General features: G+C 42.8%; 1 long non-coding RNA gene across 4 annotated transcripts in view; it reads right to left on the reverse strand.

The window, feature by feature from the left end:
* Positions 1-3,795: 3,795 nt before the first annotated feature.
* LOC139034364 (uncharacterized) overlaps positions 3,796-18,220 on the reverse strand; it is a 69,133-nt gene continuing 54,708 nt past the window's right edge. For 3 of the 4 annotated variants that reach the window (XR_011486817.1, XR_011486818.1, XR_011486819.1), the window contains 3 exons: positions 13,370-13,563; positions 10,316-10,493; positions 3,796-5,970 (listed from right to left, as the gene is read on the reverse strand). This is a non-coding gene — a long non-coding RNA (uncharacterized lncRNA). The remainder of the gene's footprint in view (positions 5,971-10,315; positions 10,494-13,369; positions 13,564-18,220) is intronic. The other variant, XR_011486820.1, reaches the window with a different exon arrangement.

Genomic DNA, 18,220 nt, shown 5'->3' on the forward strand with positions numbered 1-18,220 from the left:
AGAGATAGGGGACTCCTTCCTTTCCACCTGCCCTGAGAGGTGGGATGAGCAGGAGAAAAGCAGGATCAGCCAGCTCAGCCTGGGCTGGGTGCATCTCTAACCCTGCACTCCCACACTCACGACCACCACTACCACCTCCATGATCCAGACACCAGAAGGCACCCTGGGCCAGGCCTGATGCAGCTCTAATCTTCAGCTCTCACCCTCACTCCCCATCCTGGGCCTCCCCTAAACCTTTCTGGGAGAGTGGGAGAAGGCTAAGAGGTGGTCAGTAATAAGAAGCAGAGAGCTCTTCCGCCGCCTCAGCACCTTGGCAGCTCCTCTCTCGAGTGGAACAGATGGCCCAGTCTTGCTGGTCAGTATGTGAATGATGTGAACCCAGGGTATAGGAGCACCTGGCACGTGCTTTGCCATTGTGATTCTAATGATGACAGCTGGCACTTATTGAGCATTCTCATAGACAAATTTTAGTACGCTGAGTTATTTCACATAGGTCTTCACCTAGGAGCTAGGCCCTGTTTTGTTAACTTGTTTTATAGATGAGGATGGTGGAACACAGAGAGGTAAGAAACTTGCCCAGGGTCTCAAGGCTGGTAAGTAGTGGAGCTTGGGATTCGGATCCCTGGAACCTGTCTTCTGAGCAGGAAAAAAACTGGAGAAAATCTAGGTAATTTTGGTTTGGCAGTGAATTTTTAGATACAATACCAAAAATACGATCCATGAAAGAAATAGTGGATGTTAGACTTCTATTAAAACTTGAAACTTCTGCTCTGTGAAAGCAACTGTTAAGAGAATGAAAATACAAGCCATAAACTAGAAAAAAAAGTTGTAAAACACCTGATAGAGGATTTGTACCCAAAATATACAATGAGTTTTAAAATTCAACAGTAAGATAAAAACCCAAGTGAAAAACACAAAAGATCTGAACAGACACTTTATCGACAAAGATATACAATGGAAAATAAGCATATGAAAAGATGCTCAACATAATTTGTCAGTAGGGAATTGCAAATTTAAAACAACAATGAAAAATTAAAAAATGAGACATTACCTGTTAGAATGCCTAAAACCCAAAAAACTGACTTTCAAATGCTGGTGAGGATGTGGAGCAATGGGAAACATTCTCACTGTTGCAGGTGAGAATGCAAAATGATAAACTCACTCTGGAAGATGGTATGGTAGCTTCATACAAAGCTGAGCATAATCTTACCATATGATTCAGTGAGCTCACAGCGAGGTACTCTCTGAACTGACTGAAAAGTTGTGTCCTCACAAAAACCTACATGTGAATGCTTTATGGCAGATTTATTTGTAATCACTAAGTACAAAAAGTGACCAAGATTTCCTTCAATATGTGAATGGATAAAAAAAACCAGTGGCACATTTATACAATGGAGTATTATGCAGCACTGAAAAGAAATGAGCTACCAAGTCACAAAAAGACACGGAAGAACCATAAATGTGGCTGAGTGAAAGAAACCAGTCTAGAAAAGGTATATAGAGAATTCCCTGGTGGTCCAGGGGTTAGGACTCTGGGCTTCCACTGCAGGGGGCATAGATATGATCTCCGATTGGGGAACCAAGATCCTACAAGCCCTTTTGTGGTCAATAAAAAAAAAAGTGAGCCTTAATGTGTGCAAATTTAAAAAAAAATTAGGAGGTAAGAGGATCGCAGGAAGGAATGCACACTATGGCAAGAAAATCCAACTGCCTTACATTACAAAACAGCCTCACTGAAGACGACAGGGGAGAGGGTGCTGACCTGAGTAACACTGGAAATATGCGATCTGTAAGACTAAAGTCAAGAAGTGCATGTGTGCAGGATCCTCTGGTGGTTTCCCACAGGGATATGGTACACTTGCTAAGTCGCTTCAGTAGTGTCTTGACTCTTTGTGATCCTATGGACTGTAGCCCACCAGGCTCCTCTGTCCATGGGATTCTCCAGGCAAGAATACTGGAGAGTGGGTTGCCATGCCTTCCTCCAGGGACTCTTCCCAACTCAGGGATCGAATCTGTATCTCTTATGTCTTCTGCACTGTTGGGTGGGTTCTTTACCACTAGTGCCACCTGAGCAGCCCTGGGGGTTTGGGGTATGGTATAATAATTCTGCAAATTAGGGTTGAAGAATTAAGTAAATGGATGGTGGGAGCCAGTTTTCTTACTATGGAGTAGGAAGTTTTTAGCAAAGAGCAGAATGCTAGAATGATTCATGTGATGATGGATTAGAGTTGAATAAATCAGTATGAATTTGCATTAAACTTAATTATACATAGAAATATTTATAGATGTCTGTGTATACACAGGTATCACACATGTAAATTTCCTTGTTCTGTCAGCTGAGAGGACCTGGAAGCAATGGCACTCCAGTAGAAATGAGCACACAACTAGTGCTCACATCATGGTTTCATTCTCCAGTGAGAAGGAACTATGACTGCTCGAATAAATGGTTGAGTCAAAGGCTAGGGTGGAAAACCTACAAGATGAGCCTGGAGCAACTTTTAGTTCCAGAGAGTAAGGAAATGTTTTTTAAAAATTGATGGGGGTGAGTGGTTGCTTCCCTGGTGATCCATGGTTAAAATTTCACCTTCCAATGGAGGGGGTGCAGGTTCAATCCCTCATCAGGGAGCTAAGAACCCACATGCTTCATGGCGAAAAAACCAAAACACAAAACAGAAGCAATATTGTAACAAATTCAATAAAGACTTCATAAATGGTCCACATGAAAATTCTAAAATAAAAATTTTTTTTTTTAATTCGGGGTATTGTCAAAGGAACACAGGAGCCAACTTAGAGGGCTCTCAATGGCACAAACTGGGACAACTGAAGCCAAAAAAAAAAAAAAAAGGAATATGGGCTTATGACCCAATATATAAAATAAATATACCGATAAATGGGAGAAGAGAGAAGCATCTTATGCAGAATTATTCCAGATAGTTTATGTAATGTTCTGCCCTCAAGGAAAGGGAGCATAACTACCCATTCTTTAAGCTGTTGACTGCTGATAGTGACTTCCTTCCAAAGAGTCCAGTGTGGAAATACGTGTGTGTGGGAGAATAACTCTAGAATGGAAAAACATAACAAACACTACCCCAGCCAGGTGATCAAGGACACCACTGAGAGTGATAAGTGATCTTGATCACTTATCAAGTATTACCCTTGATATATTGTAAGGAAAATGATACTTTATGTCAGTGGTCTTCCTTCCCCAAATCCATAATCCGAGTCTAGTCATAAGAAATTCAACGGGACTTCCCTGGTGGTCCAGTAGTTGGAAACCTGCCTGCCAATGCAGGGCACACAGGTTTGATCCCTGGTCCAGTAAGATTCCACATGCCACAGAGCAACTAGGCCCATGTGGCACAGTTGCTGAAACCCAATCACTCTAGAACCTGTGTTCTTTAACAAGAGAAGCCACCACAATGAGAAGCCCATACACCACAACTAGAGAGTAGCCCTGAGCTTGCTGCAACTAGAGAAAGCCCACAAAAAGCAGAAAAGACCCAGCACAGCCAAAAAGAAAGCGAGAAAGAGAGGAAGAAAGAAGTAACCAACACATAGCTGATATATTTTATAAAAAAAATTTTAAAATAGCAAATTTCAATACAGTGTATCTTAGAAAACACTTGACCAGTGCTTCTCAAATTTGTGAGGTCATCACATACAAGAAAAGTTGGAGAAACTGTCACAACCAAGGGGAGCCTAAGAAACATGACTATAAATGTAATATGGTATCTTCAGTGAGGTCTTGGAGCAGAAAGAGGACATTAGGTAAAAACAGAAATCTGAATAAAATAGTTTTATTTTAGTTAAAAATAATGTATTAGTATTGGTTTAGGAATTGCAGTGTAATAAACATACCATACTAATCGAAGTTGTTGATAATAGGTGCAGGTAGATGGGCATGCAATAATATCTTTGCAATTTTTCTGTAAATCTAAAAATGTTCTTTAAAATAGTCCTTTTTCAAAAAAGGGGAAACAAAGCTATGTGGGGGGAGCCAAAAAGCTGAAGTCTAAGTAGCCCTGGTTCATGGAAGTTGAGCAAGGGTAGTTTCGAAGGCACATGCTTTCCTTCTACTGGTTTCCTCTACTTGCCTGTCTAGTCCTCATTTCCAGCCCAGGTTCTCCTGTGACTCTAGAGTTCAAACAGAGAAGCTTCAGGTTGGGGCGGGAGATGTTTGGCATCTAAAGACATTTTTGGTTGTCACAACTGAGATGATAACAGGCATATAGTTGGTAAGAGGCCATCAATGTTGTCCAATATCCTACAGGACAGCCCCACCCCTAACAAATAATTACCCAGCCTCAAGTTCTATAAGAGATGCGAGTACCAGACCAGCTTACCTGTCTTCTGAGAAACCTGTTTGCAGGACAAAAAGCAACAGTTAGAACTGGACATGGAACAATGGACTGGTTCAAAATTGGAAAAGGAGTATGTCAAGGCTGTATATTGTCACCTTGCTTATTTAATTTATATACAGAGTACATCATGTGAAATGCTGGGCTGGATGAATCCCAAATTGTAATCAAGCTTGCCAAGAGAAATAACAACCTCAGATATCCAGATGATAGCACCGTAATGGCAGAAAGTGAAGAGGAACTAAAGAGTCTTGATGAAAGTGAAAGAGGAGAGTGAAAAAGCTGGCTTAAAACTCAACATTCAAAAAACGAAGATCCCATCACTTCATGGCAAATAGATGAGGGAACAATGGAAACAGTGACAGATTTTATTTTCTTGAGCTCCAAAATCACTGCAAATGGTGACTGCCGCCGTGAAATTAAAAGACGCTTGCTCCTTGGAAGAAACGCCATGAGAAACCTAGACAGCATATTAAAAATAAGAGACATCACTTTGCCAACAGAGGTCCATCTAGTCAAAGTTATGGTTTTTCCAGTAGTCCTGTATGGATGCTGGGCTTCCTCAGTGCAGGTACTTCCAAATCAGAGGGGTCCTTCCTGTCCTGAGGGTAGAAGGGACAGCGGCTAAGTCAAAAAAGAGAGACTATCATTTTTTTTCTCCATTTAAGTGAGACTATCTAATTGGATTACTCACATGGGTGATGTTTGGTTCCAGAATTTCAGGATGAAGCACAGGAGACTTCTAGGAATAAGCTGCAGCAGGAGAGCCCAGAAGCTTCAGACAAGACACAAAGCAAGGAGTACTGGGGACCAGCAGAAATGGCTAACCTGTGGACACTGGCAGAGCATCCAAGGGCTACAGGACAGGACTACTCCACTTTGAGAAGAAATCTTGTTACTTTGGGTCTGGAGCAAGGCCAGTACCAGTCCTGTCAGAGGTTAAGGACTCTTTAGGAAGAGCAGCCAGGCAAGTTTGAGATGGCAGAATCTCTCAGAATCCACAAACCGTAGAGATGAGATGGTGGGTCTGTTCTTAAGTATTTGTTGGGTTTGTTACTTTCATTAGAGAGCCAGTTGCCAGCTGCAGGGACTCCTTGAGGCCACTTCACAAGCCCCATCACCTCAGGCCATGGCTGTGAAAGAGCAGGTCTCCTATGCACCCAGAAGGAGGTTGGAGGCTTAGCCCTGGATTGAACTGTTCTTCTGGACCTTCCCATGCTCTTCTGGGAAACTTTCTCCATCCAGCAGGCAATTCAAGTGTGTAGTGGAGTTTGATGGCAGAAGAGGAGAAGGAGTCATATGAGATACTGTGGTCAGCCCTGACATTGGTATATCAGGTGTAATAACCAGGTGTAATGTCTGGGTTAAACCAGAGAAACAGAACTAGTAGGAGATATATTACTTACATATATGTGAAATTGACTCATGTAATTCTGGAGGCAGGCAAGTCCCAAGATCTGAAGGGTGAGTCATCAAGCTGGAGACCAAGGAGAGCTGATGTTTTATTTCATTCTGAGTTCCAAGGCCTGAGAACCAGTGAGCCAGTGTTGGAGTTCCAGTCCAAAGGCTGGCAGGCTCAAGACACAGGAAGAGCCAGTGTTTCAGTTCAAGTCTGCAGGCAGGAAAAACAGGTGTCCCAATTCAAAAGCAGTCAAGCAAGAGGAATTCTCCCTTACTAGGGGGAGAATTTTCTGTTAGATTCAGGCCTTCAGCTGATTGGATGCGGCTCACCCATATTAGGGAGGGCAATCTGCTTATCAGTCTGCTGCTACTGCTGCTAAGTCACTTCAGTCGTGTCCGACTCTGTGCGACCCCATAGACGGCAGCCCACCAGGCTCCTCTCTCCCTGGGATTCTCCAGGCAAGAATACTGGAGTGGGTTGCCATTTCCTTCTCCAATTCATGCATGCATGCTAAGTCGCTTCAGTTGTGTCCGACTCTGTGTGGCCCTATGGACAGCAGCCCACCAGGCTCCCCTGTCCATGGAATTCTCCAGGCAAGAATACAGGAGTAGGTTGCCATTTCCTTCTCCTGCTTGATCAGTCTACCAATATAAATATTAATCTCATCTAAAAACACTCTCACAAACACACCCAGAATGATGTTTGACCAGAATGTCTAGACTCCCTATGGCCTAGATCAGGTCAACCCATAAAATTAACTGTCACTTTGGGATTCCTGAGCTACGAGCTCTGCCAGGGAACTGGTGGATCTAGTAAGGCAAGGTGCCTTGTCCACCTCCTTGGACCTCACCCTACTCATCAGTAATCTCTCTTGCTTGAGCAGACCTGAAAGGAAGTACAAAGTTTCTCTGCATTTTTGACTCTGGCAGCCATGATATTGCACTTTGCTCAAACTCCTACTATCAGAGTCCTTAACTGACTGAGGGCCCCAGCTGCCGCACTTAAAATCCATCATATGCTTTACTGAGAGCACACCTCCTGTGGGTTGCTCTAGTCCTCCACTCAGAAAGGACCCCTTTTTTGGCACCCAAACATCTCTCTCCCTCTCACTCGTGGTCAGGCTTTCGTGGAAATATGACAACTCTACCTACCTCTTCTGGCTCCCTCCCTATTTCAGGCATTTCCCCCAATAAAATAATTGTGCAGTTAATCATCTCTTAGTGTCCACTTGTCCAAGGATCTAGACTGACACACCACCTTCTCCTCCTTCAAAGAGGCAGCATTATCTAGAAAGAGCACACATTTCAGTCATACAGACCCGGATCGCAACCTGAACTTCCCCCACTTACTTGCTGTGTCATATCATATCTTATTTCAGTCACAATGTCTCTGAACTTCACTTTGGCCAGAGTTGTTGACTGATTAAATAAGATATTAAAAGATAAGAAACTTGAAATCCCAATTTCTTTCTGTAATTTAATATCTTAGTCTATGTGGGCTGCAATAACAAAAAGATCATAATTTTTTTGTTGTTCAGTCGCTAAGTCCTGTCCGACTTCTTGTGACCCCATGGACTGCAGCACACTGGGCTTCCCTGTCCTTTACTGTCTCCCGGAGTTTGCTCAAACTCATGTTCGTTGAGTCAGTGATGCCATCCAACCATCTCATCCTCTCTCACCCTCTTCTCCTCCTGCCCTCAATCTTTCCCAGCATCAGGGTCTTTTCCAGCCAGTCGGCTCTTCCCATTAGGTGGCCAAAGTATTGGAGCTTCAGCTTCAGCATCAGTCCTTCCAGTGAATATACAGGGTTAATGTCCTTTAGGATTGACTGGTTTGATCTCCTTGCAGTCCAAGGGACTCTCAAGAATCTTCTCCAGCACCACAGTTCAAAAGCATCAATTCTTCAGCACTCAGTCTTCTTTATGGTCCAACTCTCACATCTGTACATCACTACTGGAAAAACCATAGCTTTGACTAGACAGACCTTTGTTGGCAAAGGGGTATCTGATTTTTAATATGCTGTCTAGGTTTCTCATGGCTTTTCTTCCAAGAAGCAAGCACCTTTTAATTTCATGGCGGCAGTCACCATTTGCAGTGATTTTGGAGCCCAAGAAAATAAAGTCTGTCACTGTTTCCATCATTTCCTCATCCATTTGCCATGAAGTGATGGGATCTTCGTATTTTGAATGTTGAGTTTTAAGCCAGCTTTTTCACTCTCCTCTTTCACTTTCATCAAGAGGCTCTTTAGTTCCTCTTCACTTTCTGCCACTACGGTGGTATGTATCATCTGCATATCTGAGGTTGTTGATATTTCTCTTGGCAAGCTTGATTCTAGCTTGGGATTCATCCAGCCTGGCACTTCACATGATGTACCCTGCATATAAGTTAAATAAGCAGGGTGACAATATACAGTCTTGACGTACTCCTTTCCCAATTTTGAACCAGTCCATTGTTCCACGTCCAGTTCTAACAGTTGCTTCTTGACCTGCATATAGGTTTCTCAGGAGACAGGTGAGGTGGTCCGGCATTACCATCTGTTTAAGAATTTTTCAGTTTGCTGTGATCCATGCAGTCAAAAGCTTTAATATGTAGTAAAGCTTAACCAACAAACATTTATTTCTCACAGTTCTAGAGACTGGAGAGATCAAGATCAAGGTGCCAGCAGATTTGCTTTCTGGTGAGGGCCCCTTTCCTGGTTCATAGGTTGTTATCTTCTGGCTGTGCCCTCACATGTCAGAGGGATAAGGGAGCTCTCTGGGCCCTCTTTTATATGGGCACTAATCCCATTATTCAGGATTCCACTCTCATGACCTAATCACCTCCCAAAGGCCACCATCTCCTAATACCATCACATTGGGGGTTAGGATTTCAATATACGAATTTTGGAGGAGGGGGATACAAACATTCAGCCCATAGCATTTAGCTGCCAGTGCTGTGTTACTACCATCAACTTAATTTTGATAAATGCACCATGGTTACGTAAGATATTAACCTTAGGGGGAGGTGGGCAAGGGATCTATAGAAACTTTCTATAATCTCTTTATAATTTTCCCATAAATCTACAATAATCCCAAAGGAAAAAAAAATAAAGAGGTTACACATGAGCGATGTGGTAGTTGCTCAGTAAGTGACAGAATCCTGCCCTACTGTTCAGGCGGGCGGAACTGAGAACTGTCTGTGCTTTGTGTCTGCCTGAGCCATGGCCCCTCACCCACAAATAAGGTTTGGTTGTGGACTCCCCAAGCTGTGATATTGGAAAGAAAGAGGTATTGTTTTATTTAATAGAAAGGTCACCATTTGGTTGTCTGATAGTCCAGCACTGAGTATTTGCTCACCTAGGAAGGGAGGAAGAAGTTTGTCCTTGATAACTGTCCCCAGTGTCCCTGCGTCATAGAGGCCTCCCTGACTCCCCTTCTAAAGTTCAGAGGCATGTGTGTGGACACCTGCGCTGAAGTCCTGTTTATTGTCTCTCCCCTCCCCCCATCCCTCTAGAACATCGTCCTCCTGGGTTCAGAGCTGAGGTGTCACTGTTGTAGCCTCAGTGCCCAGGACGGTGCCTGCTGCCTTGTAGTTTTTATGGAATTGAAGTTTCCTGGTGTGGGTTTCAGCCCCCAGGTTCAGCCACTGTTTTGGGGGCCTCCTCTGCCCTAAAGGCTGGTGTCTTGTTCTCCTGTCCTGCCCTGAAGACCTAGCGCCACCCTTCCCCCAAACCTGGGCTCCCTCTTTGTTCACTGGCTCTTTCCGCCTGTCTACCAGCAGCTGCCGTGCCCCCTGCCAGCCTTAATTCTGCTTCATTTAAGCTCATTTGTACCAATTTCCTTTTAAAGCACTCCCCTGAAGAGCAGCACCTGTTCTGGGAGGCCCAGTTCCCTTTTCCTAATTAGCCCAGAGCCTTGTAGAGGAGGCACCCCTGAAATGGCAGTTTTCTCCCCTCTGGGAACTAGCTGGAGCAGAGCCCCGTGCCCAGGCCCACCAGCAGGTATTTCCCGGGAAGCCCTCTGCCAGGACAGGAGCAAGCCTAGAGACTCAGATATGCTCAGATCCTACCGGGCTTCTGGTCGGTAGAACATTCTGTGAAAACTCTGAATTTAAGAAGATGGGAAGTCCAACGTGCCATAGGAGCTGACCTGCCCCCTGAGGTGAGCTTTCCTCCCTCACAGCTAGGACACACCCCATGTCCTCACTGCAGGGGCTTCAGACCTCAGACTGTCCTGAGGGCTACCACCCAGGAGGAGGGGAAATTGGAGTGAGAAGGAAGTTTGGGAGCAGTGTCCTTGCCCCAGGGAATATTTTCATTTCACCCTGACAGCAGGCAAAACCAGAAGGCCTCAACGACATGAATTTTTGCCCAACCAGAACTACCCTTTCTGTGTAGTGTTCTAGAATCTCATCTCAGCATGAGGAGACCAGACTCTGCTAAGCACATTTTCACATCCTCCTCTCACTTTTGTGCTGCAGAAAACTCATTGGCACATTTAATTCCTCTTGGTTTTCACAGAAATGAAACCAAAGCGGGAAGTGGGGGAGGCAGAAACAGAAGGGCCCAGGAGACTCACCTGGAAGAGGAGCAGTTCCTGGGCTGGGCAGCCGGGGTCATAGGATGAACTCTGGCCTCAGCGAGATGGAGTCTGAGTCCCACCTCCACCCAAATTCACTGCAACCACAGGCAAGTCGCTGAATCTCTTGGAGCCTTGGTTTGCACATTTCTAAAGTAGAACTTTTAATACCTGGCTGCTGAGAATAAACAAGATAACATTAGTATCTGGTACAGTACACGGTATTTGATACATATGGAGTACCCAATAAATAGTAGCTTTCATTACCATTGAAAGGCTTCAAAACAGTGAATGAGGTCACCTTTATGTTTTTTTTAAATTATGTGACTATGTGAAATCTCCAGAATAGGTACATCTACAGAGACAGAAAGTGGTGGCCAGCAAAAGTGGGGAAAGGGAATGGAGGGTGATTGCTGATGGATATAGTTTCTTTGGGGGATGATGAAAATGTTGTAAATCTGATTGTAGTGATGATATCATAACTCCGTGGATATGCTTAAAAGTCACTGAATTATATCCATTAAATGGGTGAATTACTTTGGCCACTTGATGCGAAGAACTGACTCATTTGAAAAGACCCTGGCGCTGGGAAAGAGTGGGGGTGGGAGGAGAAAGGGACGACAGAGGATGAGATGGTTGGATGGCATCCCGACTCAATGGACATGAGTTCAAGTAAGCTCTGGGAGCTGGTGATGGACAGGGAAGCCTGGCGTGCTGCCGTCCATGGGGTCGCAAAGAGTAGGACACGACTGAGCGACTGAACTGGACTGATGTGATGGGTGAAATATATGTCAATAAATCTATTACTGACATGCATTTGGATGACACATTAGAGTGATAAAAGACAAAATATTAAAACTTTTAAAGTAAACTTTTTGTTTTCTTTTTGGAGACCACTTTTATCTTAGTTCAGAGAGCATCACATTACCTCATTATGTCAACAATTCTAACCTAAAAGTTTACTGGAACTCGCTGAGGATTGGGAGGACCACACAGATAGGCCTTGTAGAGAGATACAGGCCATTTCCACAACTACACAAGAGGGACTTGGCCTCAGACCTTGAACTCACTGACTTTTTTTAAAGAAAAAGTTTCTAGTATTTACCTATTTTGGGCTGCATGGGGTTTTAGTTGCAGTATGTGGGCTTCTCACTATTTGTGGTGTTCAGGCTTAGCTACCCTGTGGCATGTGGGATATTAGTTTCCTGACCAAAGATTGAACTCATGTCTCCTGAATTGCAAGGCAGATTCTTAACCACTGGACCACCAGGGAAATCAGGAACTCACTGACTTTTTAAACTAAATGCTACTAGCTAGACTGCCCTCCATATAACATGTGTATTGGTCTAGATTAAAAAGCAAAACAAAAGCAAATCCTCCACAACAACAAAGAAAGAAATGTGTTTTCAGGGCTCTGAGAATGTGGCACAGAGAACTGGGGCTGTGTTCCAACCTTACAGGTTTCAGAGTGTTGTCTCCTTCTAGGTAGTCTCTCTCTTTTTTTTTTTTTTATTCATAGAACATTCCAAGTGTTTTCTTTTTTTTCCATTTATTTTTATTATTCTAGGTAGTCTCTATCTGGGAGTTGACATGGAGGTGGCTTTCTGGTGCAAAGGAAAGTTGATGGCAAGAGTTGAACAAAAGAAAAATGTAGGGCTTAGAATTAAGTATTGCATTAAGAAAGTAAACTGTCTAAGGAGAATGATCTAGAACACATTCTAGATTCCCAAACTAGAGCAACGGCCCTCACCCTGGCCACCCACTAGAATCACCTATGGAGCACTAGAAATGATGGTGCCTGGGACCACCTCCAGGGCTACTGACTGAGTTGGTTGGCATAGTACCTGGGTCACCAGGGTTTAAGATCTCCCCAGATAATTCCAATGAGCAGCCATAGTTGAGACTCCCAGGTCTAGAGTATTCTAGGCCTCAGTTTCTTTGGTCCAGGAACAAATTTACAAAGGTTTGTAGCAGGTGGGACAGGACAAGGACGAGCTTCCTCCTCTAGGGGAATAGTGCACATTTCAGAAGACAGGTTAGTTGTGTGTGAAACAGCAGGACCCTATGAGCCTTTCCCCCATGTCTTCTGCCTGCCTTTTGTCGGTGGAAAACTTTAATCAAAGAATAAGTTTAATTAGAGAAGTGAGAAATGTGGAAACAAAGGAGAATTAGAGAAGTGAGAAATGTGGAAACAAAGGAGACTAGATAATAATAATGCAGTCATCAAGCACAGCCAAGGACCTTTAGTTCCTTCTCAAGGGCTGTAGATAGTACTCTGAGCCACATCCTGTGAGCTGTCTTATAGATACCAAAACCCCAGGTGGAGAAGTTAGCTACATGATGACCAGACTATACCCAGGACTTGAGCTGCCACAATTCTGAGAATTGACTGCAAAGACATAGGAACAAGTGGACTCTGGAACTGAAGATTAACTGTCCCTAAATCAATCAAGAGATGCTGGTCAGACCACTGATGACCAATTTGAAGATGACTGTGCTGTTTCTGCATGTGCCCCCCCTACCATCTGTCTATAAAAGCTCTCACTCCCTGCTTGTTGGGGGTGGGAAATCAGCCTTTGGACAGATGTCTGCCATCCTCTCCCCCCAGTTGCTGGCATCTGAAATAAAGCAAACTTTCCTTTCCACCAACCTGGCCTGTTTATTGGCTTTGGGGCGGCAAGCAGCCAGACCCTCCCACACATACCTTTTGGTAACATGTGTATAAGGGCCAGTCTTTACCCAGGAGTGGAAGTGACCAAGTTTAGTTAAAATAGGAAATGTCATGGCTCCAGACAAAAAGCCTAAACAGTGAAGGCAAGACTGGTAGCAATCATGGAGGGCCATGGCATAGCTTGGTGGCTTTCACGCCCTGTTGTACATCCAGAGGGGGCCCCGGAGAAGGGGCTCCCAGGGAGGAAGTGCCCTGGAGGGCACTGGGCAGCATGTTCTCCTGGACTGCTTTGTTGCCTTGGCCTCAGAAAAGCTCCAGTCCTGGGCTTCCCTCTCCCTTGAACACTTTAGGGCCTTTTTAGGAGATGGGATCACTCCCCTCACCAAGTCTGGGGGCTCCATGGGAGTTGGCAGGGCAAGGGAAGGAGGGAAGGTTGTGTTGGACTTTGAAATGCGGGCGAGCTGTCTGGCAGAAGTCGTCAGGGTGTCTTGGAATGTCGCTTGGGTGGGATGCTGGAAGTCCAAGAAGTTCTTCTTTGGTGTTCCAGTATTTCTTTCAGAATCCTCTATGATGCTGACTGGTTAGAAAAAAAGGGAAAAATATTTAAGTTAGAATATTGGACTGGAATAGAACAAAGATCTCATAAAAGCTCAAGAAATGATCAGTAGTCAGATCTGGCCAATACACTCACTAAGAGCTAATAATTTGGATTGAAGGGGGCCACAGAGACAAGCTGCTTTGTTTCCAGTTACTCTTTTCTACTGTGACAAGTAAAGAAAAAAATGAGCAGCAACAGCTGCAACTTGTAGAAGTCAAAGATGGTAGATTAAAATGGCCTTCCCAAAGGATAGATGCGTGAGTACATGTCCAACTCTTTGTGACTCAATGGACTGTGTCCTGCCGGGCTCCTCTGTCCATGGGATTCTCCACGCAAGAATACTGGAGTGGGAAGCCTTTACCTTCTCCAGGGGATCTTCCCACTCAGGGATCAAAACCTGCATCTCCTGTGTATCTCCTGCATTGCAAGTGGATTCTTAGCCACTGGGCCACCAGGGAAGCCCCCAAAGGACAGGTGGTAATCTCCAAATTGCTGACAGTTAATGAAAGGGGGGCTGCTTTACCGGTGCTGAGAATGAGTGGGGAAAGGGTCAACAGATTGTTGGCACAGAAACATATAGAATAAATTTGGCCCTGAATCCAAAATGAGGATATTCTCTCAACTGCAATATTAAAAAGAAGAAATTTTCATTGTAGTGTTTGGTTTGTATTAACTTCCTGTGGAAGCTTCTACTGATGTTATCAACCATTCTGGGGGAAATGATTGTGGACATAATGATCGTTACAATGATCACTACACTTTTTTTTTTAAGTAAGAAAGTGCTTCTATTGCTTAGAAAATCTCAAACATTCTGGACTGAATTCTTAAAATGTATGTCCGTATGCTCTCATAATAAACATAAAGTGAGACACTTACATAATTAAAAAAATTTAGTAGTCACATTGAAAAGTATATACTTTATATAAAGGCACAGTTGGAACTCATTTTAATAATATGTCTTACATAACTTGGTATGTCCAAGATACAGCATTTCAGTATAAATCAATGCATACATTTTCATTAGTGCAGTATTGGAAATGACACATATACCTAGCACATGCACCACTATACAACAATATCTAATAGGATGCAATGCTAAGGTGAAATGTAGTCCTACCAAAACAGTACATTGCTACAGTTTTTAAATTAATATTAAAAATTCACTGCAGTTTGTGAAGATAGATTCTGAGCAGCCGCATTTTGGTCATCAGTATATAATGAGCTTCCCAGGTGGTGCTGTGCGTGGATGATCAGTTGCTAAATTGTGTCCAACTCTTTGCAGCCCTATGGACTGTAGCCCACCAGGCTCCTCTGTCCATAAGATTTTCCAGGCAAGAACACTGAAGTGGCTGCCATTTCCTTCTCCAGGAGTCTTCCTGACCCAGGGATCAATCCCATGTCTCCTGCTTTGCAGGTGGATTCTATACCTGCTGAGCCATGGCACAGAAGTAAAGAACCTGCCTGCCAATGCAGGAGATGCAAGAGACTTGGGTTGGATCCCTGGGATGGGAAGATCCCTTGGAGAAGGCAATGGCAAGCCACTTCAGTATTCTTGCCTGGAAAATCCCACAGACAGAGGATCCTGGCGGGCCACAGTCCATGGAGTCACAAAGAGTCGGGTACAACTGAGCAAGCACTTAAGAGATATAGTGAGCACTTTGACTAAGGATTTGTGTATTTGGATACAACTACCAGAGAATTGCTTGAGAACCTAGCATATGGACAACAGTCCTGAAAATCCCTAGGCCATTAAGGGGAGTATATATCTGAAAAGCCACCAAGTATCTGAAGGATGTCATTTTACAACCAAGATTATTTTACCTGCAAGGATCTCATTCAAAATTGATGGAGAAATCAAAAGCTTTACAGACAAGCAAAACTTAAGAGAATTTAGCACCACCAAACCAGATTTACAACAAATATTAAAGGGACTTCTATGGGCAGGAAACATAAGAGAAGGAAAAGACCCACAAAAACAAACCCAAAACAGTTAAGAAAATGTCAATAGGAACATACAGGTCAATAATTACTTTAAGGAATGGATTAAATGCTCCAACCAAAAGACACAGATTGGCTGAATAGATACAAACATAAGACCCACATACATGCTCTCTACAAGAGACCCACTTCAGACCTAGAGACACATATAGACTGAAAGTGAGAGGATGGGAAAATATATTCCATGCAAGTGGAAATCAAAAGAAAGCCAGAGTAACAATTTGCATATCAGACAAAATAGATGTTAAAATAAAAAATATTACAAGAGACAAGGAAGGACACTATATAATGATCAAGGGATCAATCCAAGAGGAAGACATAACAATTGTGAATATTTATGTACCCAACATAGAAGTACCTCAATACATAAGGCAAACACTAACAGATATAAAAGGGGAAATTGATGGCAACACAATAATAGTAGGGGACTTTAACACCCCACTTACACCAATGGACAGATCATCAAAACAGAAAATTAATAAGTAACACAAGCCTTAAATGACACATTAGACCAGATATATCTACTTGATAATTTCAGGATATTCTAACCAAATGCAGAAGAATACACTTTCTTCTCAAGTGTACGTGGAACATTCTCCAGGATTTGGGTCATAAATCAAGCCTCAGTGAATGTAAGAAAACTGAAATTATATCATGCATCTTTTCTGACCACAGTGCTATAAGATGTTATAAGTGCTATAGGACGATATCAATTACAGGAAAAAAGACTATAAAAAACACAAACACATGGAGATTAAATAATATATTTCTAAAACACACACAAATTACTGAAGAAATTAAAATGGAAATTTAAAAAATTCCTAGAAACAAATGACTATGAAAATATGATAACCCAAAACCTATGGGATGCAGCAAAACTGGTTCTAAGAGAAGTTTATAGCAATACAATTCCACCTCAAGAAACAAGAAAAACAGAATAACAACCTAACTTTAAAACTAAAACAATTAGAAAAAAAGAACAACAACAACAACAGCAACAAAAAACACCCAAAGTTAGTAGAAGGAAAGAAATCACAAAGATCAGAGCAGAAATAAATGAAAAAGAAATGAAGGAAACAATAGTAAAGATTAATAAAATTAAAAGCTGGTTCTTTGAGAAGATAAAATTGACAAACTATTAGCCAGATTTGCCAAGAAAAAAAGGGAGAAGAATCAAATCAATAAAATTAGAAATGAAAAAGGAGAGGTTACAACAGACAATGCAGAAATACAAAGGATCAGAAGAGACTATTATGAGTAACTATATGCCAATAAAATGGATAACCCGGAAGAAATGGACAGATTCTTAGAAAAGTTCAGTATCTCTAGGCTGAATCAGGAAGAAATAGAAATTATGAACAAGTCAATCACAAGCATTGAAATTAAAACTGTGATCAAAAATCTCCAAAAGAAAAAAAAAAACTCAAAACCCCAGGGCCAGATAGCTTCACAGGTGAATTCTATCAAACATTTAGAGAAGAGCTAATGCCCATCCATCTGAAACTCTTTCAAAAAACTTCAGAGGAAGGAACACTTCCAAATTCATTCTACAAGGCCACCATCACCCTGATACCAAAACCAGATAGTAAAGTGTTAGTTGCTCCATTGTGTCCAGCTCTTTGCAATCCCATGGACTGTAGACCCCCCCAGGCTCCTCTGTCCATGGGATTCTCCAGGCAAGAATACTGGAGTGGGTTGCCGTGCCCTTCTCCAGGGGATCTTCCTGACTCAGGAATTGAATCCAGGTCTCCCGCATTGCAGGCAGATTCTTTACCATCTGAGCCACTAGGGGAGTTGAAAACAGATAAAGACAGCATAAAAAAGAAAATTACAGGCCAATATCACTGATGAACATAGATGCAAAAATATTCAACAAAATTCTATGAAACAGAATGCAAGAACACATTAAAAAGACCATACACCATGATCAGGGCCTTCCTGGTGGCTCAGCAGTAAAGAATCCACCTGCAGTGCAGTAGCTGCAGGAGGCACAGGTTTGATCCCTGGGTTGGGAAGATCCTCTGGAGGAGGGCACGGCAACCCACTCAAGTATTCTGGCCTGGAGAATCCTATGGACAGAGGAGCCTGGGAGGATATAGTCCATACGGTCACAAAGAGTTGGACACGACTGAAGTAACTGAGCATGCATGCATGCACACCATGATCAAGTCAAGTTTATCCCAGGGATACAGGGATTCTTCAGTACACACAAATCAGTCAATGTGTAATAATACAGCATATTAACAAATTGGAAGATAAAAATCATATGATAATCTCAATAGGAAAAGCTTTTGACAAAATTCAGCAGTCATTTATGGTAAAAACTTTTCCAAAAATGGACATAGACAGAACTTACCTCAACATAATAAAGGCCATATATGGTAAACGAAGAGAAGTGGAAAGCGAGGAAGAGAGGGAAAAGTACATCCAATTAAATGCAGAGTTGCAAAAAATAACTAGAAGAGACTATAACTAGAAATAACTAGAAGGCCTTCTTCAATGAACAGTGCTTAATAATAGAAGAAAACAACAAAAGGGGAAAGATTAGAGATCTGTTCAGGAAAACTGCAAACATCAAGGGAGCATTCTGCCCAAAGATAGGCACAATAAAGGATAAAAAGTGTAGAGACCTAGTAGA

The sequence above is a fragment of the Odocoileus virginianus genome, chromosome 3, assembly GCF_023699985.2.
Source record: "Odocoileus virginianus isolate 20LAN1187 ecotype Illinois chromosome 3, Ovbor_1.2, whole genome shotgun sequence".
In the NCBI taxonomy this organism is placed as follows: domain Eukaryota; kingdom Metazoa; phylum Chordata; class Mammalia; order Artiodactyla; family Cervidae; genus Odocoileus; species Odocoileus virginianus.